Here is an 18,599-nt window from a genome sequence, read left to right on the forward strand (position 1 = left end):
TGTTACACATCTCTAGCGAGTACTGAAAGACTAGCTAATTTTTTTTTACTGAATTTCCTTTGAGGTGAGTTTAAAATATTCTTGGTGCAACTTTATTATTATAGATAGTGATATATCACGGGGAAATATGACTGTTTATTAGCCTTCAAAATACTTTGTCCATATTTACAACACGCCCTCTCTTATTGGCTGCTCTCATCGAAAGAAGCTAGTTACTCTATTAACTGCGCCAAAAAGGAATCACATACTACAATACACAATGTATGTTATTCATACTAAATTAATTACGTCATGAAAAAAAAGTATTTATGGTAGCCATAAGAGAAAGAAGTAGTTAAAGTGAATCATAGAATATCTTAAGGCAAAACATTTATTTGCGATAAAAAGTAATCAGTAATTATTAATGAATATAAAAATGCATGTGTAACGACGGAAATATCAATTAATGTAGGTCTGGAAATGCTTTTGTTAATCTATAGAGCCACTGTGGAGTACAATGAGATACAATGCATCCCTATTTTGTGGAATGTCTTATCAGCAATCATGTGCAACGCCTCATATGTGTGTTTAGTTGTGTACCTTGCCACATAACAGGGATCCAGTGTATCTAATTGTACAAGGTAACAGCTCGAGTCATAAACAGAAGTATTTCCTGGCCTATGTTCATTTTCATTTCTGTCTCCTCTACTTAACCAGCATTTTTAGCCAAGTTTTGACGTATTTTTTAGATGCAGATTATATTTGTCTTAACTAAAGAAGTCCGAAACGATTAAAATTTTATCACATAGGTACATTAAAAAATTAAATTATTACATATTTAGTTGTTTTGTGGTTTTTACTCTTAACACTAAGTAAGTACAATTATCTTACTAAAATTTCATTGTATATTGATTTCATGTAATGCCATTTAGGCCTATAAATTTTAAGTATGTTTTATTTGCTTACCATTAGAGAAAAATCAAAATACTATGCATATGTACATTTAAAATAAAAATTTTAAGCATGTTATACAAATGAAACATTTTTCCCCTTAGAGCTGTTACACAGTTTTTATGTGTTTAAAACATTTTTACATGTTTTATTACCGTGTGCTTTATTGATGACATTCATACATCACTATAAACATTTGGAAATAAAATGAGTTATAGTTCAGTTTTTCTTACGATTGCTTTGACGTATGAAATTCACTGTAGCATTTGTCTTATATATTTAGGAATATTTTATTTGAAAAATAAATTTGACGCTTGATTTTGTAGATTTACCATTAAATTACATAGATATAAATATACAAATATGTGTGAATCTTTAACACTTATCACTAGGCGCAGGAAATTTTCGCGAAAAAATCTGAACGCCTACTAGACTGCAACAAGGTATACCCACACCAGCGGTTTCTTCCTTGTGATTGGCGGCCGTCTGCGAGAGAAGTCGTTGCTTTGTTTGCACGAGCCACTAAGGACGAGTTGCTTCCACACTGAATTAGTGTGATTGGTTGTTGTAACAATCGACATGCACCTCAAAGTAATTCACCCAATCATGAAACACAGACGATGCTACAGTGTTTTAACTTCCAGCTACTCTCGGGATCTTTTCATGGCCCTACTTATCACATATCATTATATATATTAATAAAATAAGAACTCAACTGTATTTATCTCTTTTTAGCAAAAAAAGCACGCAGTTAATCGATATATATATAGTAGGTACCTATCATTATATAGATATTTTTTTACTATTGATTGAAAATAGTTTGCTACCGCAAAATAACACATCTAGGCCACGTGACCGAACACAATGCATATCGGCTCCGAACCAAAAGCAAGGTTAGCTACAATCTACGAGCCAGTGATCTGAATGAGTCAAGTGACAATTCAAATGCTTCCATTCATCACCGTGAGTCAGCGTGTTCAACGTTTTGGTCAGCTGAGTTCGGTAACTGAAAGCTGTCACTGAATCCAGAAGAATGGTTCCGATAGTGTTACATGTCACATTTGGTAGAAATGTGAACAAAACAAATTAAGCAAATACGTTAGCCTATAAAATAATTTCAATGTACGAGCCGTTGAACGAAAGGCACGACTTATCTAGGTGACGGTTCTTTTAATAATGGGGTGGCACATAATTTTCCTGTGATTTCCAGGAATCAATGAGCACAGGTGCTAGCTGAATAATACCGCTGGAATTTTTATTTTATTTTATTGAGCTTGACGTCTCGTCGTCAGTGCGGTCGTTAGAAAAGGTAACATTTGTCCACAGGACAAATAACTGAACATAGCTACCAGAGATTCCTGGAGAGTAATAGTCCATGCATGACCTACAGTAATGAACTAGCCGAGCTTTGCTCTGGAGTGACTAATTTCGGGAAAAAAAACCCAGTGGGATACAGAAATCAGAATGGCTGGAGCGACATCCTCTTGAATGCGAGTCAAGTGTCTTAACACTTCGCTACCTATTTCCGTTTCTATTTGTGACTACGTGACTAAAACACCGTGCGGCCCTCCTCCCCCCCCCCTCCAAAAAAAAATATCCCCTAGAAATTCAAATTTTCAAGTAAAACCGTAAAGACAACCATTCTTAAATGTATATGCACATTCTACCGACAAACTTCTTATGCAGTTTCACCAAGACAAAATAAGTTATTTGTTTATACTTATAAAGTCATAAGACTTATGGTCTTACGTGTTTCCCAAAGCTTTGCGTTGTATAAAAGTATTTAAGATAGAACACTAGGCGTTTGAATTATGTTTAATTGAACGATGTTCTACAATTGCCGTGAATTTTGTTGCTGTAGCAAAACTACTTCACTGAAATAATAATATTGAATACTGAATATTGCCTTTTTTCCTTACATATTTTTGTGGCATGTAACTACTCCCAATTATTTTAATTAAATATATTTTTGCTACCATGACAAAATTAATGGTGATTTTATCATTTAATTCTATTAAACATAATCCAGACGCCAGTATTCTATCTTAAATACTTTATTATTTATAATTTAAAATTTTCCAGCTCCAACTTCAAAGACGTATACTTACCAGTCTTTGGAGGCATTTTAAGCCATAAGTTGTATAGATGTTTTCAAATTATTTTGTCGTGACAAACTTACAGCCGAAGTTTTTTTTTGTCGAATTCAAACTCAAACTGTTTATATCGCTAGTAATGTAATTAAAAGTAATTTAAAAATAAGAAAATTGGTTGTTAAATAAGAAAAACCAATATATGTTTTTTTTGTGCGATGGGACTAACCAAATTATATGAAGTTGGGTTGATGAAATAATTTTCTTGTGCGACAAAATAATTTTATGCTACATAATCTTCGTTCTAAACGACTCAGTACATTTTATTTCGCAGGGTACTAGCAAACATATTGTTGAGGGATCAAAACATTTAGCTCTCGATGTATCTTTTTTAATTATCGAATAAATATTGATGCCACAATTAAACATTTGGCAATTTAAATTTTCACAAAATATTTTGAAATAGGCTAAAATTCTTTTTATAAGGTGAGTGTTATCCAACACACACTGAGAAAAAATTATTTGTCTGCCTAATCAAAATATGTTAGTAGCCTGGATGTTGGTATACAATTACGTACGCAAAATAGAGGCTAAACCAATTAAAGAAATAACAAAATGGTTTCTTCGTGGGAATTTTTTTTTCACATTAAATTCATTTTGTCAAAAAAAAAAAATATGGCTACGCGGTTACAGTAGTAATTATTTTTTCACCATACTTATTTTTATTTATATCAAGCAAACTTTTTTTCTTCTATTTTTCTCATTGGTAAGTAGTCCGCATAAATCCACCAGATAGACTCTGAATGACCTGGTCCTAATTAACACGTGGGGACAAAAGGAACGTTGTGACGTCAGTGGGGAGAGTAGTTAAAAGCCTTGACGAGAAGCGGGTGAAGACATCATCCTGCGAGATAGTATGCGCGTGTGTGTGTGAGAGAGAGAGAGAGATAGAGACAGTCGCACGTTCTAGAGTTCTCTTAGAGTTCCGCCAAATGGATTTGCGAGATGGCGCGGGTAGGTTAGGGGCATGAGTGCCAGAGGGTGTTTGGGAGGGAGGGGGGGAGGTAATCTCTCGGCGAGGTGCACACATCTCCCGCATAAGCAGGGAGGACCGTGGTTCTTATCCAGCCCAAGGCATGTGGCCGGGGGGAGAGGGGCTCGGATACGACTGATCGTCTTTTTGCAGAGCACGGGAATCAATATTTGACGGCTCGCAGCGCTACCGCAGGTAATTCACTTAGAAAAAAAAATCTTTTAAAACATCTTCATTTCGCTTCACGCTCCTTTAAACCCATCGCCTTCAGGACTCTCTTCACATGCACACACTCTCTCTCGCTCTTTCGTACTCTCTTTTGACATCTCCTGAGGTAGTCGATGCCGAATACAATACTAACCCTACCTCATATACACGTAAATAACATTGTAATAATTATGTAATAATATATATTATTGTTCAGGAATATTTAATTTAATTTTTGATTGCATTGTTTGAAAAGTATAATTTTTTTTATAAATCGAATATATAACACTCACAAAAAAATGTTTGCATATGAGTCCTACCAGTTATTTTGCAAATACGTGAGATTATTTTAGCTATAGGTCTATGTGTTAAAAATTTATATAAATAAATGTTAAATTCATGAAAATGTATAATTACATTAAATTAACAGTAAAAATATAGATTAAAAAATATTAAATTTTAAAAAATAGAATAACCTAGATACACAACTTGCAAGAGAAAATTATTCTTACATAACAATTAAATAAACCTAAGAAGCAGTTATTTAAATTGACTTTCATTCATAGATGTACGCTACATAGAATGGTTCTTAAACGGTGTCTGCTACTGAAGCAGTGATTTCCGCATGTGAACTGCTCTCACGTGGGCAGGGACTCGATTCTGAAATGACTGCGAGTAGGCGGTAGGCGTGAGTGCTGTAGCGTTTCGCGCGTGCGGGGCGTGTCGTTACTTTTATTGTAAGGCATAGTACTACTAAAATTTTAACTTGACACTGTTGCATTCTCTGTTTTGCCTGAAAATATTTTTCCAAATATATTCACTTAGTTCATTTTAATGGGCATAAAAATTTGCGCAAATGATGATAATATCGAAGGTTTGCCGCCTATTTACACTAAGTGAATCTGTGTTTGAAAATATTCGTGGCAGGACAACAAATGCAAGAGAGGTATTATAGAGCTAAAAATTTTGAATTAGCCATTATAAAGAGTTAATAACGAAATAAATAAATAAAGGGACGTGCGAGACCGAGACTGAAGGCCACACCCTGTACCCCTCGTAGTTCGGGCAGCGGCCGCCACGCGGCAGCACCTGCTTCCCTCTCGCGCGGGTGATTGCCATTGGGAGAAGGGGGGAGGGGGATTAGCGTGAGGTCCGCGAGCAGCGCTAATATCGCCTCGCCATCCATCACGGCAGTTCTGCGCGGCTGGCAGCGCGGTAAACACCTTCCCCCTTCGCTATACGTCTCCATCGCCATCCAGGGCCCCCCCGCCTTCTGGCCATCCATCTTCTCGCTGTCCGCCGACTTCCACCATCCACCATTCCTTTCCTCCCCCGGCGAGAGAGAAGCTGCGATTTTTTCCTCCTCGGGCTGCGCCGTGACTCTCTTCCACCCCCCCCCCCCCTTTCCCCTTTCCGGGCCGTCGCCCTTGCGGCCATTAACCACCCACCGGGGCAGCGCGGAACACAGACAAACGCTCCTGATTAATATAATTAGCCGACGGAAATTAAGTCTGACGGACTCCTCGAGACAAAAAAAAAACCTTCGAATCATTCTTATATTTGGAAGGAAACTGCCAATGAGTCTGCCCGAAACCATTTCAATCGTACTACAAGTGCTTTTCTATTGATGATAAACACTGGGATTTCGATGCGGATTTTCTTGCAGCTGTATAAAATTGGTGGTTGTTTTCATAAAGATACAAAAATAAACGTTTTTTTTAATCACGTGGATTCTTTATAAACAAATGATTATTCATTCGCATATTAAAGCTAATAAGCTTTTTTTTATCACAGATAAGATTGACACAATTTTCAGTCACCAGCAAAATAAAACGCGTAGGCAAATATATCTAACAAAATAATTCAAAAAGTTAAAACCTACTGTAAAAAATTATTTTTTAATTAACTAACCTATGAACATTATCTATCGATGGGCAAACAAATTTAATCCGCACGTGAGGTCTCAAATCACGGGGTCGCTGAGGGTGACATTGGCTCACACGTCTCTTTACCTCAACGTGCCAGGCACCCAACTATCGTGCATTCTTCTAGTCGGTAACGCGCCTCTATGGGACTTCAAGCGGTTACTATAATTTTATGCTGTAAGACTGTGTTCATAATTCTTCATACTTAAAACGTTCGTGAAACACAAGTTTTAGCCTTTTTCTGTTCAAAAATTGCACGATATAGACAAAAGCATGGAACGAAGCTTGTATAGACAAATGAAATGGCTTTTAAATTATATTCGCAATAAGAAACTTTTAGGAAATCTTGACTAGTTTAACAAATGGAGCTCTGCACGCTGTGTGGTGGTGTAGCCAAAGAAAGACTCCGTATTGGTCTCAACGATATTAATGTCATGACCGTTTATTATAGTTTAATATTGAAACTCTGTCCTTGTTCTGGTAGATATCACACATTAAGAGATTTCCAAAGACCTTTGCATCGTGTTTATGGAAGTAGTATTACATTTGTTGCTATTCCCAAAATTGAATTCAATATTAAACGCGAATGACTTCACAGAGGAAGTTATAGTTAGCAGCCTGTCACCATTAGTTTTAGGCATTACATAGAATTATATACTGTGCTTATACAATAACAAATTTTGAAAATTATTGGACTGTAAATTTTTAAGGCCTTAAAAATGTTGAAATCAAGATGTAATCTTTCTCTATCCATCCCAACTTCTTAACAACACAGGATTTTACATTGCGGATGAAGATGTGCGAGAATACGATGTTCCGTTTCCAGGGCCGTTTGTATGTCACAGCTAAAATTTAAATATTCATCTAATTTATGCTTACTAACGAGTTGATGTTAACGTATTTAAACATTTGTGCTACTGGAGCGGCTCACGATATTACCTTGAACATACCCGGATCTGCAGTTAAAAACGACACACGTTGCTATGATTTTCAGCACAACCAATTCCAACTAATAATTTTCTAATAAAAATATCTTAATAAGGTGATATTGGCGAAAGTATAATCACCAATCATTGACTGGGATATGTCAATTTTTTGTTGTTCCCTGAGGACATTATCTGAGTTTCATAACTCTGGGGCTGCACTACATCGTCCCGTCAGCATTCCTTATCTATCACCTTAGCATCCCCCCCCCACTACCTCAGCATCACATAACGTCTACCTCAGCATCGCACGTAAATGCCATTCCCGCATTCACGATTACAATCACTGAACACTGGCCAATTATTTTTTGTAAATACCAATACGTACAGTTTTTTACTTCATCTAATAATCTCAATCAAACAACGTTACGTATTAGCAACATGCCAGGCATCAGTAAAAAAAAAAGGCGATAAAATTTGTTATGGTAGAATACTTAATTTACAATTAAAAAGAACATAATGTGTAAAAAAATCTTTAAGCTACAAATTACAGAATTACAGCTACCAGAACCTAATTCCAGAGGCGGTTTTAATGTTTTACGTTACCGAGTGTTGGAATTTTCATTAGGTTAGTATATATACTCTTTAACAAAATCCTTAGGCTTAAATATTTTTGCATCTACGCTTGTTAAACATCCTCAGTGGCGGAAGTCTTTCATTATCTCTCTAAGTAAACTGGAGATAAAACAGTGAATAGTTTTACATAGTTCCAGCTTGACAAGTATAAATGTTTGAGCATCGAGTCCCTTATCAATTTATACTGAGCCAACTTTAATCTGGGAAGCTTCGTTGTCTTAAACCTTCCGCTAGAAACTTTAACGTTTATGAAGCTTCGTGTCAGCTTAATCAAAGCATACCATTCTGAGCTACACAACATTGAAATTGCGCCCATATAAAATACCCATAACATATAATTAGAGATACGATTAATTATCTCGCGAGTTTCTTTCGTTCCAGGTTAAAAGCAGACTGTTCTATTCATCACGAAGCCAATTAAGAGTGATCATTTTCCGATACCTGGTCGCATTCCTTGGCGTGTTACTGGCTCAGAGTTACCCAGACCGTGTCGAGAGCACTGCAGTACAACCTTTAAGGGGCCTCCCTAGTAGCATCAGAAATTAGCGGAACACTATGTTTTTAAAATAATGATGGAACTTTATTAATCGACACTACGAATCTGAAAATTTTTCACCCACGAGAAGATACTACACGAATTGTCTGTATACTTTTACATTTTTGTTTTTTTCTATCAAAATATGAAATAAAAAATCACCAACTTGTCCAACTTTGGGGCCATTTTATACTGCTTAGGAGAATGACAGAAAAAAAGTACAAGTCTAGAAAAAAAGATAATTTTTTTCTGAAGAAATTCATGTATTTAAAACATATAGTCATCGCTTTGAATTCCGAGATATCTTTTCCACAATTTCCGCAAATCCTGAAAGTTTTCCACCGTCTCGTGCTGCCGCTCGGCGAAGCCAGCTCGCAGGCCACACAGCTCAGGTAGCCGGGTGGAGGAACACGTGGCCGGAGGGGAGGCAGGCTACCTGTGTGTGCGTGCGTGCGTGAGAGGGAGACAACCCACAACCGGCACCGGTAAAAGATAATCCCGTGACCGAAAGAAATTCTCAGAATTGCTTTTAGTGTGCCTCGCCACAGTACCATGTGCTCGACTTACTCTGTGACTATATTCGTGTATCTCTAAAACATTGCTTTTGTTTAAACTACAAATATCCTAAAGCTTACCATACTAGATCATGTATTACGAAATAAAGTATTGAAACTAATCAATCAACACATTGAAAGTTGTCCTACAAACTATTTATTGGTGGCTTTACAGTCTCGCTAGCTAATTCGACAAAATTTATATTTAATTTTTAACATGAAAATACACTTCATTGTTTTTCCTTTTATGTTTAATAAAAATTCAAGAAACAATTATTATACCACCCAATATTTTTTTAAATTATTTTAGTTTTCCAAAATAATTTTACACATCTTACAATGCCGGGGAAAAATGTTATACTGGTATTAACCAAATGGTTAACTATTTACAAAAGTTTTGATACTTAAAAATGTAGGTTTTATATAAAATGTATTTTAAATTAAAAGAAAAATCGTATTTTGAAAACTAAATGTCATTTTGCTATGCTTTATGGTTAGATAGATATCTGATTGCCTGCACTGTTTGAAAAATGTTCATGAGATGATATATAAAAAAATAAAAACTAGGGAAGTTCTATATTAAATAAGCTAGTCAGAATTATATAAATGTTCCTCCTGGCGCAGGAATCACGAGGAGGATTGAAGATGAGGCCAGTGACCGATCGCTCACATATGTAGTTATGGATGGTACGTTATTAATTACAAAATTCAAAAACCATTTTGAAGTTAAAAAGTATAATTAGTGGCAATGTTTAATAAAGATGACGTAAATTTTCAGATAAACTTATTTCTACAGCTCAATTAATTAATAAGGGCAGGAAATAAATTTTTTACAGCAATTATACAAAATTATTAAAAAAATTTAAACCACAATTAATTTATCCAAAAACCAAAATTAAGTAAATATTGCCCACACATTACAACATCCACGAAAGAACCTTGCAAATTATTTTTGTTATATGCATTATTTTGCATTCAAGTTCTTTATTTTTTTATACTTCACCTACTTATAATTGTTACATATTTGGCACATGGTCCGTCACGCCCAATTAAAGGGCCTGAATAAGTAGAACGCGTTTCTGATCAAATTGCACGCCTGTTACTTTACCTGCAACCCGGAGCGGTGTGAAATAAATTATTGTACATTCGTGACGTTGGCAATCAACTTAAATATTTATGAGTTAAAACCAAACATAACTATAACGGATAATCAAAGAAATTTTGAAATTTTGAAAGCTTGTTCTGTTTTTATATAGTACACAAAGCAGTTAAACCATAAATTATTTGTTGTTGAAAAAAATAATCCTTAACCTTTCATGCTTTTTTTCATTTATTTTTATTACCAGATATTTCCGTTTAAGTAATACTTATATATATAACAATATAGCAATCTAGAAAAAAAATTAAGGTAGCCTTATTCCAAATATGTTATGATAGACGTTAGTTAACTAAGAATATAAATTCGCTTTACAACCACAGCTTGTACACAAGTAAAAAAAACATGGTTCTACTTACAGGCCGTATTGAACGTAGGGTAGGTTTATGACAAATACAACAGCAATAAACATATGGCTGAGTCTGCTTTCATGTACACTTTTTTTTTAAGTTATCACTTTTAAAGCGGGTAAAGGGTACCTATCAAGTAGCTTAGCATTACCCAAAGTGAATGTCGTGCTCCAGAAAATGTTCGAACTATGTAATATTTGTATCACTGTTGCGTTACAGACCTGCAACTTTTTTCAGTGCGCGATGTCACTCTCATGTAAAAATATGTCGTGTTTAGCGCAAACGTGTTCGAATGAATCCACATCGAGCTGCCAAAGAATACCTATCGATGTCGGCAACATACATAAGTATACAAACCAACGTTTACAAGTGTATTCATACGTAAGTATAAAACTGGCGGCGGGCCATGATGCAGTTGGTTCTTCGCGTACAGTCCACTGACGGGATAAGAAGCGTCAAAGATCTTATATGGCTATTCTGTAAACTTGTATGTCATTTCACTGCCTGCTTTAGACAAACAACATCCAATACTTTTAGCTTTGGCTTGAAAAGAATTACTCCGGCCGGCTTTCTTATATTACTTATTTCAGCTCCTCGTGCGACCAGTGTGTATACCTAATTTGTCCGCGGCCTTATCTTTGGGTGAAAGTTATTTGTAAGGGAAGTTGTATCGGTAATGTTCATCATGTATTACATAACAATTCGACTTAGATACGCACATGTGTTTTTAAAATATATGTTTAATAACTTGCAATACAAAGTATGTGTTGAATTTCATGTATTGAATTTTTTTTTACATTATGTACAACATAATAATCACAATATTTCATGAGAAATTTTTAAAACATTTTACAAAGTAATCTCTAATTTCTTCCACACCTCATGGTTAACCTTACTATTTTATTTCATGTTTCAGTTGATTTAAACTGTTTGGAATCATAATATGACGGACAATGAAGAATATTAGTTTCAGTAAATTTTATGAGAGGATTTACTTATTACATTAAATATACCTCAATTTTTACCTCAAAGGAAAATAGTTGCATATAATTAAATGATAAATATTTGTTTCCCATTAATATAGTTTATGAACATAACTTATTGTTATAATACCTACATTAGTTAAATTGTGTTTTTGTAATGCTCTCCTATTTCAGTAAAATTTTTGGGCAAATTGAATAGCATATAGTCGATCTTTAACATAAGCTTTTGGAATACATAAATATAATAAATTATGTTCTCGTGATTTTAACAATTAAATATTTCTTCGCATGAAAAAATTAATTAACTAAAAAATATTTCAGTAATTTATACTTAAGGACTAAAAATTTTTATTTTTATAATATAATAATATTGTATGTATGTATACTTTTCTGAAAAAAGTAGATTCAAGAAAACAAATTTTCTTTTTTTTAATTTTGTTCTTGAACTTACTTGACAAGCGATATTGAACTTCAACTTTATACTTTCGGTATAGTACTTTTCGATTTATTTTCTCCAAACGGGAATTAAAAGTAAAGAATAAATAACATTTTCCTCTATAATTATTGCAGCCGTATACTGAAAAGTTTAACTTTCCTTTATTTGCATGACGCGGAGCTCCTAACTACACAAAATTTTTGTTATTTATTTTGAACGTTGTATTTATGTTTCCTTACAAACTTAAATGAACCTCTTAACATTTAATTTCATCAAAAGTTATACAATATAAGTATCAAGTTAAAATATTTTTAAGTGTAGTTGTGGCTATTTTGTTGTTGAAAATGACACTCTTAAGTTTGAATGAAAGTGAGATATGATAAAATTATATTTGTAGTTAAAAACAGATAATTCATTTCAAATTCAATCTTTTGTTACATGCATATTTCCAAATAAATTTGACAATATATTAAATTCTATGCATTTGAATCTATTCGTATATTCTGCAGCATTAATTCCTATAAGCAAATACTTATTACGTACAATGTACTTTTAGTCCTGTCGTATAGTTATGCAAAAATTGTATCAAAAGTATTGTTTCTTCTATGCGGTTATGGTTTAAAAAGAAAAAAAAAAGTAATTTAATTTATTTTTAAATTCGGTTGTCAGTAATAACACGTATTTAGTGTAATACGACATATATTATTCTGTTTATTAAAACATTACTATCGATAACTCCATTTTAGATTTATCTGTCTATGTTATATTTCAAATTGATTCTTTTTCTTCGGCTTATGACAGCAGCAAATTTTGTTTTATCGCATATGTAATGTTTTTATGTTTTGCATATTATAATTAATGAGTTAGTATTGTTGGCGGGTGAGGCTTTTTCACAAATGGACGCGTTCTTGGCGGCTAGCAGGTAGGACGCGTGTATTACGCAGGCTGGATAAGGAAGTACGACTGCGGGCGAGCTCCATGATAGAAGCAACGGGAGTAGTATCACTCGGCTATTTGTATAGGTTGGGATAGCTGTGCGAATGGTAGAACAGATCACGGGACTATGGTGAGGAAAAAGGTCCCAAGCTCGACATCCCGACGATGAGACCGTTTACGAACTGTCGATGGATCATCAGGAAAGTTAACAACTTCTTCAGAAACTTGAGTCCCTCTTTCAAAATTCAGTTTAATACCTGGAGATGACTATATTCGGTGTTCTACCAAGCGAAGCATACTCTTAATTCATTACTAGTTGATGTTTAATATTTTGACGCAAAATAAAATTGTGAATCAGCTTACTTTGCTCATGCCAGGTTTTACAAGTTTTGTCAAAGTTAATTAAATGAATAAAAATTGTGTCCCTTTGTTACTGGCTACCCGCAAGAAATTATCATGGTGAATAATAATAATTTTAAGTCGACATGTAATATTTTGATTTTTATGGGATTGTGTTTTGGTAATGGTGTGTGTAACTGTCTTGTGTATTTTATTACATTCACTTCACGTAACGAATTGTCTGAACGTAATGTTATTGTTTGTTTTAATATTTCGTTTTATTGAACAAAGATACATAGTTTGCCACTTCGAGCGACTACAGAAATGACAATACAATTAGTTTACAGTGTTCCAAACATTTTAGTTTCCTCTACTGTACATGGGGGGAATATTTTTTATGTTATGTTTACTGAAACCATTTTACGCGCTAAGTGAGATGTTGCGATTGAGTAGAAGGGAAAATATGTCATAAAACCCTGCGTAATGTTATGAATTCCATTCATTCGTTTACTCTGTGATCCGGAGGGTCTAATGTTAAGACTGAATACATGTGCACTTCCTCTATGTAGAGTGGCTTCATTGAGATGAAAGCAAAGCTCACGTTGATGAAATACTTATTAATTAAAAAATTAAAATGTTGTTTTATGCTTCAATTTCTGTTAGTGTCGTACACAGATTAAAAATGTAATGCAGAGTTCCTCAGTTTTATGTATATTGAAATTTGCTCATGTGTAGAGTAGTTATTAAAAGCATAAAAAATATATATGACGAATTGTTGTGTATTATTTCCATTAGGCGTGACCATGAAAATAGATAAGATTTTATCATTATGTGAAATCTACATTTTAAATGTTGGCGTTTAAATATTTATGAAAGCGTGTGATCTTAAAGCACTATTTATCTATTAAGGAAGTAGGTAGTTTCTTTGATTTTAGAAGGTTTTTTTAAACAAACAACTAAATTAATTCAAAAATTTGAACTACTGCAAGCAAAAAATACTTTATTCCATTTTTATTTTAAAATTAGCCATTGTATTCTACCTTGCTTACACTCTATTATCGAAAAATATATTTTTTTGACAGAGATGAATACCGTAAATTAATACACAAAACATACATGTTTTCGTATGATACAATAATAGCTAGTGACAGTGACGAAACCAAAATTATTTTGATAGTTTGTATAGAAAATCCCCAACAGTAGTGGTGGTATATTTAGGGATTTATTTGTAGATGGGTAAGTACTATTCCACAATAAAAAGGAGTTATCGTCAATTATCAAAGCAGCCATATTTCGTATCTTCTTTGACAGCCTAAATACAGCACCAAATGACGTACTTGGCTAAAAATTAATTCCAGCTGCATGCGTAGATTCCGGGAGGAGGGGAGAATCTCAGGGTGGCCCGAACCTCCCTGAAATAAAAAAAGTCCGTCTGAGGGATCCCCGCTTGCATTTGCAAAATCTTCACGTTATCCCGTGGGCCTCATGGGAATCCTACAAATTTTCGCCCGTGATTCCAGCTATACATTTCACTGACACCTTGAGCACAACAGTCAGTGCACACTGAGTTCTTCCATACCACCCGCACTTGTCTTCGATAAAATCTGAACTCAGGTGGATTCAGCGTGACTGACTAAGCCTGCAGTCTGAATCCACCTGTAGGCCGCTGTTGCAACAGCTAAGAAATTTACACTGCTCGTAGTGAACAGTCTGTATGTAACTCGAAACGTGATTCCAGTTCATTCGTGTATACTTATTCATCATATTATGCAACGTTAAAGTCATTAAAAAAATATGCAAAAATAAAATAAAATGCTAAACGTGTAATAAGAGCCAGAAAATAATAATATGCAGTAATATTTAGTGTAACTAAATACGACGTGAACCCTAGAATACAAAGTTGACGATGTGTCGTTGGTGGGAACACTTGTTTGTTCCTGACATTTTTTTTTCTTTACAGAATTTAAAAGTAAGTTTGACATGCACTTTTTATTCAGGAAGTAAGTTAAAAATTTATTTGTCGTTATTGCGATTTAAAAAGTTGATTTGTGTCTAAGATTAAAAATAATTAATATTATTTTCATCATTTTATTCCCAGTTTTATTACTCAATTATTAGTAGGACGTGATTTCTCGTCGCGGTGCGGAATACTTTTATGAATGAAAGCATAACTGTTCGTGCAAAACCATTCATCACACAAATGTCAGTTCGAAAGTATAATGTTGGAAATTTTTTTAATGATATAATTTTGGCATTTTTTCCCCCCTGAAAACACAAGCTAACACATCGATTGTTTGTGACAGCATTTTTTGTAATGTATGTAAATCTCTTAATTATGTAGAACGTTAATAAAAATAAAAATACGTGTTTTAAACAGAATTGACGATTGTTTGCATTTCATGGATATGGACTGGATCGCAACACTAATTTAATGTTTCAAGTTAATAAACACTGTCAGGAAGCAAGCAAGGCAATATGAGAACATTATCTTTTGGTTGAATGTAGCGAAAGGGAAAAACAGTCACCTTTCTTGCCACGATCTTGTTCGCAGATAACGCAGGTATAAGTAGCAAATGGACTCCACACAATGACAACCCTCCCATTATTCCGCCCCCCCTCGCTGAAACGCCCTCTCCCCCCTCCACCTCGGCGCAGGCGACAGTCTCAGGTATATCGCCCCGCCCAACCACTGGCAGTAGCACGTGGCCAGTGGCCCACCGCGCTAAACATTTTTACTAGGGAGGCCCCTTAAAGTAACGCTGCTGTACATGCGCTGTTAAAAAATTTCACCTCCAAATTACTAAGAGAGCTGGTTACAAATTATCCAGGGATCTTCGTAAATTTACGGACACTGAATTAACCTACTTTAAATATGAATTTAAAAGAATATTCTTGGTATTTTAACCAAATATTTTAAAAAATTGATTAAGTCTACAGCAAGAACACTCTTCTTTCGTCCACATTTGTTTAGAACGAAACATGAATTAGGAAGTCGAAAAATTATGTAGTTTCTACGAAGATTCAGTTATTTTAAATTACGAAGAACTCTTCGTTTAGTATCGAGTTAAATTCTTCGTTGAAAAATACGTAAAATAACCGTAATTTCTAACCGTGCAGAGTAAACTTTGCTGCCAAATGAATCAGTGAAATACGCATGCCACTACACGTGATTTGTTCTAAGGTTTGTGTGGTTCTTGTGTAGTTTTACGACACACGACCTCGAAAACAGGTTAAAAAGCTACGGAAAACTACCAAGATTAAGTGGGCGCTCACTCGACGCTCGCGTATATCTGAGACAATGCCGCGGGTACCCCACCCGAAGACCCTAAGGGCGAAGATGGGGTCAGCGGAAGCGTGGAGGTCGCCCTTGTGGTACAACCCTCGGCCGGGTACGAGGTGACCGCGGGACCACCCGGTTATATATAACTCGTAACACGAGTACACAGACGCTGCACAATATCGCCGACGATCGGGCGATCACGTTCGACCGGACCCGCTGTGCGTTACACACGGAAGAAGAGGGGTGGGTGTTGGGGGCAGTTACAGGGGTCGAGCCCCCTACCTTCTATCCCCCCCTCCTCCCAAAAAGAGCGTGTTTACCCGACAGGCTGGGCGTGTCGCGGTGCCCCTTCCGAGGAGAGGAGGTGGGGTGTGCGGGGTTAGTTCCGGGCGGCGAGTTGATTTATGCGCGCGGCTTGACCAGTCGCCCCGCGGGCCAGTTCATATACGGCGTGTAGCGACAAGCCGGCACGCGCCCCTATACACGGGGCAGGAGGGACTGGGTCAGCTGATTTATGGCCTGTCGGCAGCTGGTCAGCCGGCGGTCAGCGCTCGAGTAGCCGCGCCCAGACGAGTTGCGCCTCCGCCTCTCCTGTGTCGCCCCCCCCCCCCCCCCGCACTCGTCCTGGCGAGCAGCTACTGCCTCCCAGCGGTCACCCCACCGTCCTGTGCCCAGGGACAAACCATTCCGAGCAATGCCCGGATCGCTCACATCGAATCACATCTCGCAAATAAGTCCGGCGATCGCTGGGTGTCGACGATAAAACCAAGGACAAATATGCCCTCGGGATGGCAGCTCAAACAACATTATTAAAGCCCCATCGTGGGCAGATTGCTGACGATTGTGGTCACTGAAATATTAGTAAATTCTTCCGTAAAAAATGTTACATATCTACTCATGTTAGACTGCATCATATAAAAGCACGAGTACATCATCAGATACTTACTTAATAAGCCGCGTAAGGGTCAGAAACATTCCATCTTTTGTACTGGAGCTACAAATGACTGGGCCCTTGTGTTTATAAAGGCTAGAATAGTCCAGGTGTGTCAAGATAACGGTTTTCAAGTCGTTTAACCAAAGCAGCTCTATACGTGCTTACAGTCTTATTTGCTAGCGAATGAATCCGTCAAGTTCTCGTGCCAAAATGATATAAATCATGATTGGATAACTTTACAGAAATGAAATAAAAGACGCACTTTCAATGATATTGTGTTTTCCATCAACTTCCACATTAATTGGCTCGGCAAGAAAATATGTTTGATCAAGTTATTCTAAACGGGGAAATTTTCCGCCACAGTTACAGGTAGATATACCTATCATAACATTGTAACTGGATTTAAGTTTGTCTCGCTTAAGGTTTGGGCTTTCTTACTCGTATCACATTCGCTAAATACGTTATAAAATACAATTTGAGTTAGTAACGACATTGTTTTTAGATAAAAAAAAACTAACATTTTATATTACCTACACAATCAGCAGTAAAACCAAACTAGCCAAATTTGAACTTAGTCTCTGATATAGAGAAATGACTTGCAGGCCACACTTAACGGCGCTGTGTTTTCTGCAGATTTTTAAATTCTTCATCTACTGCTGTCATCGAGTGAACACATTATAGTCTTGAAAGTCTTGAATGAAATTTGACCGCAAATTGGCCGTTTGAATCAAGGCTACCTTGAGGCGAGTCAAAAATACTGTTGCCTGCTTCAAGACATTCCAAAAACCACACAAGGCTTCGTTTAGCGCCTCAGAATACTTAAATGAGTGGAAGTGGAAATGCTGAGTTTATTAAGAACTCCAAAAATATACGCCCTGAAAACCAGCTCAAATGATAAACAATACATAAGGGTTGAACTTACAAAAAAAAATAATAATAGCAGATCTACACAATGCAGTAAACGAAATATTTACTGTTGAGATTAACAAATATATTATTATTATTTGAACTAGTAAGTATCTTGAAAACAATCTAACGGTCTTTGTTCAGTAAAATCAGTAAAATATATTGAATTGAACCCTCAAAAGCTTGTTGCATTATTATTTGCCCAATTTATTTCCTTCTTGGTGAGAGATAACCAGATAATATATATATTTTTTAAATTATGTGCAGAGGATGTAACAATCCCTGCTGTTTTTTTAGAACTATTTGGGGAAGGCCCACGAACTTAGCTAATCATGAAACGCACGAAACACTTACGCCCCATAAACATGACCATAGAGTTGTAAATCAGAAATGTTATTTAATAATGTATTCAAATAAGTATAATAAACTTATTTCAAAGGCACTAG

This window comes from Bacillus rossius, chromosome 6 (genome assembly GCF_032445375.1).
Source record: "Bacillus rossius redtenbacheri isolate Brsri chromosome 6, Brsri_v3, whole genome shotgun sequence".
Lineage (NCBI taxonomy): Eukaryota > Metazoa > Arthropoda > Insecta > Phasmatodea > Bacillidae > Bacillus > Bacillus rossius.